Below are 3,698 nucleotides of genomic sequence, written 5' to 3'. Positions count from 1 at the left end.
TATGCACCACTTCTGTCCCACAAGGTTGGTCTGGCATTTTATGTTAGTTCATTGCAAATGTTCTATACTTGGATATAAAGCCATTTATCATTTAATCTAAAGGCACCATCTGAATTTTCCAAACCACCATGCAAAAAAGGCAGCATGTGTTCACACAAATCATGACATGGTACAGACCTCAATTTGAAGAACCCGGCCAATTGCTGCTTCTGACTCATTCCAGTTCATCTGTGAACAAAGCCCATTTCTTCCCCCAGCTCGCCAGTCAAGAAGGCCAAGAAGAACTTCCACAAGACCAACCCTACAACAATTATATGCTATGTTACTATTGCATGACACAGAGAACATGCAACAGTAGTTTTATCAGAGCATGCATATCCCAATAATATTCTAAAAACAGACTCAATCACCCACCCATATCTTAGCCCAGGTGACAGATAATTGCACGTTGTGGGCCGAAAATTACTTTGTATCTAATAAATACTAATTGCATGATTTGCATTACTTAGAAAATTTATCATGAATACCCATCTTAGAAAATTTATCATGAAAACACAGATGAATTTATGCGCATTGTTGTTTCATTAACCACGTCTGCACATTTCACATGCATAACAATTCTACAACTTAGGGTCTAAAGAGATATTGATGCTCCCTACAACAAGTGCATCTCTTGCTCGATTCCCTGCAACTACAACACGCTTTAAGGTTTCAAGAGCTAGGATGGTTCCACCTTGCCAACCAATCGCGTTCGACAGAAGTGGAACTACCTGAAGAAAAAGCTCATCAGAACAATACCAAACTTAGCAACAGATGTTTAATCAGATAAACACATCTTTTGTATGATATTTTCTTGGAGGGGAAAAAAGGGGGGCTGCTTAAAACCACAACATATCTGGGGTGTCCCAATACTAGTGGCTGCCATAGCTTCTGCACAGGTGGTGCTACCTGCAAGCTAATGTAGAACACGTAAACAACTAAGGCGAACTCGCTCCTGAGGAGTTTGTGAATTTTGTTGCTCCTTTCACCTGTTCACGGTACAGATCCGAAGCCATAGTTGCTATTTGTGCAGACAACGATGCAGCCATTGCTGGAGTCCAGACTAGTTCAGGAGTTTTGTTGTTTGTTCAAGAGCAATCACAACTGCTTCACCAGGACCATCCCTGATTACCGAGACAAGGAAATCAGGCAGAAATCTTGCCAGACTTATCGCCACTCTAGGCCCATGCATAGTCTGGCCAACAAGCTTCCCTAATAGCGAAGCTGCTGCGGCTCTTTGCTGCAACGGAATCTCTTCTACACAGAATTTCCATTTTAGAGCGCAAGATAGAATTCTTAAGAAACCGCTATCTATGAGATCAGCATACCTTGTATTGGCAAGAGAACTTCAAGAATGAAAACCACACAAGGTGCATATGTTGTCAACCGTGACAAAACAAGTAGACATAGCTGAGGAATGTTGCTTGATGAAGAAACAGGAAGAGAAAAGCATTCAAAGAGTAGAATAGCTTCTCCTTTGTGGAGACCACTGAAGCTAAATTCGGATTCTTTGTCAACAAGTGCTGAAATTACAGAAAAAAAGGTGTCAAGGGTGACTAAAAAAGTGTCAGACGAAAAACCACCAGACTTCTACCTGAAGGGATAGCAGACCGTATTGAAGATTTTTAACTAGTTCCAAATCCTCCCTCTCCAAGCTTTTCCCATCAAGTGATGCTGAAGAATCATCAGATGCTGCTCGGCAGATCCATCAGTGGTTACATCACTATTAACATGAGTATCCATGCTTGCAGCGGGTGCATTATGGATTAGATGTGATATAAAATCAACAAGGGCAAGGCAGAAGTCCTCAGGCTTAGTAATTTCAAAATCTGGTTGATCATTATAGACTCTCAAGTATATGTTGCCAATATAGAGCTCCTTAGATAATGCTTCATAAACAAAGGAAATGCAAATCTTTAAGGTCATAGGAACCATGATGACTAAGGCTTGCACGCTACTCTTCCACAAATTTCAAAAGTTCTACTCAGGTGGAGGAATTCCAGATTATCTGTAAATGAAAGATCAAGTGAAACTATGTCATGATATCTGAGAGTCCCACAAGGTCATCAACTATGGCATAGAGCATCTACAAATGGCCGTCACTTGGAACTACAGTATATGTGTTTAAAACATTTTCAATCTAGATAGTTATGGAAAGTAACACCCACACCCCAATTATTATCAGAAAGACAACCTATATATAGATTAGAATTATAGCTTGCACATAATAGATACCCTTTTCTTAATCATTATGCAAAAAATAAAACCTTCAGGCTCGTGAAAAGAACTTCTGGTGCAAAAGCTTCTTTTTTTGTTTTTTTGTTTTTTTTTATGGGGTGGGGAGGAGGAAAATGTGCAAATAGGTTCGCATATCAAACATAAGAAATGCATGGAAACTTCACAACTAGTCATAGATAGGAAGGGCATAGATTTTAAGGCCCAACACCAAATTTCTTTGATCTGACAAGATAGATATACGGAAGAAGATACTCTATTAGATGCAAACAAATAACCTCTTCCCTTAAAGAACCAATAGTTGAGCTGCAAGAGATTCTTTGAATTAAATACTATGTCCAGTGCAAAAGACAGTTCAAAGAAAATTAAGTTCTCTAAATTTAAATGCAGAACGTCCAGAATACATCAATGCCATCAAACCACCCGGATTTGCTAGTAAACAAGTAAATCGGGAAAAGAAAAAAAAAATGAAACTTGAATCAGTTATAGAATCTTCATGACAACTACATACCAAGTAGTTAAAGCCAATTTGAAAACGTTTAATAACACAAACATGTAGAACATATTGCTTTCCTCCCTTTTTTCCCCCAATTATCTACTTCTAATAGAACCAACAAAGTACTTACAAAAGAAGAAGCAAATATTGCCCCGTTATAGTGCTCTGAGTTTCACAACATTCAAAGAAAATATGCAGATACTGATGCAGGAAGATGAGGCAACGCTCAAGTAGCACCCAATACGTTTTTTCTTTGTCAAAATGCAAGATCTGCAGCATTTACCTCAGCGGACTCCAAGTTTGAGTTTAATGTGAATAGGAGGTCATTTTGCAAATTTATTTTTCAGCATGCTTGCAAGTTTAGGGGTTAGTAAAGCTCTAAGGGCATCAGCTGCAGCCTGATTGTAGGGCGTCGGGATCTCCTCGTCAACCAAACCACTAAGCCTTGACAAGGCATGAGATGCTTTTACAGCATGTATGTTTTTTGCTATTTGAACGCTAGTTCCAACACCATGTGCATCTGTCTTATCTGATTCCTCCGCCATCGAATCATATTGGAGCAACAATGGTATAAGGTACCTGAATAAACAAAAAGTGACCCTATAAAACCACAAGTTTCTGAAATGGACCTGGATTCAAAAAAAAAAAAAATCCACCTGAGAAAGACCATAACATCACGATAAAGCAGTTTACAACAGTGGAGTGGTTTTTAAGATATAACAGGCACATAGCAGCTGATGCAGAGGCCTTCAAGTTCACAATGTTCATAAACCATAAACTTCCACAGTGCCATAAAATAAAGAAAATTTGTCTTTCAAAGAATAGTCACCATAAAGTACCTTCAACACAATAGTTCCAAGATTTTGTTCAATTTTAAAATAAATGTTGGACTCTCTTTGCAAGCAAATTGACTCGACAAAAGGTACCG

At 38.7% G+C, this 3,698-nt stretch overlaps 1 long non-coding RNA gene across 2 annotated transcripts; it reads right to left on the bottom strand.

Annotated features, from left to right (window-relative positions):
- Positions 1–1,027: 1,027 nt before the first annotated feature.
- On the bottom strand, positions 1,028–1,798 carry LOC110011365. Of its 2 annotated transcripts, none has more exons than XR_002286357.1 (3): positions 1,634–1,798; positions 1,368–1,562; positions 1,028–1,296 (listed from the first exon to the last, which is right to left on the bottom strand). It is a non-coding gene; the product is annotated as an uncharacterized LOC110011365 (long non-coding RNA). The 2 variants fall into 2 exon arrangements; XR_002286358.1 differs by having other exon boundaries at positions 1,651–1,798.
- Positions 1,799–3,698: the final 1,900 nt, after the last annotated feature.

The sequence above is a fragment of the Sesamum indicum genome, unplaced genomic scaffold (assembly GCF_000512975.1).
Source record: "Sesamum indicum cultivar Zhongzhi No. 13 unplaced genomic scaffold, S_indicum_v1.0 scaffold00184, whole genome shotgun sequence".
Lineage (NCBI taxonomy): Eukaryota > Viridiplantae > Streptophyta > Magnoliopsida > Lamiales > Pedaliaceae > Sesamum > Sesamum indicum.
The sequence above is the reverse complement of the archived record's forward strand: the minus strand, read 5'-3'. Positions and strand labels throughout refer to the sequence as shown.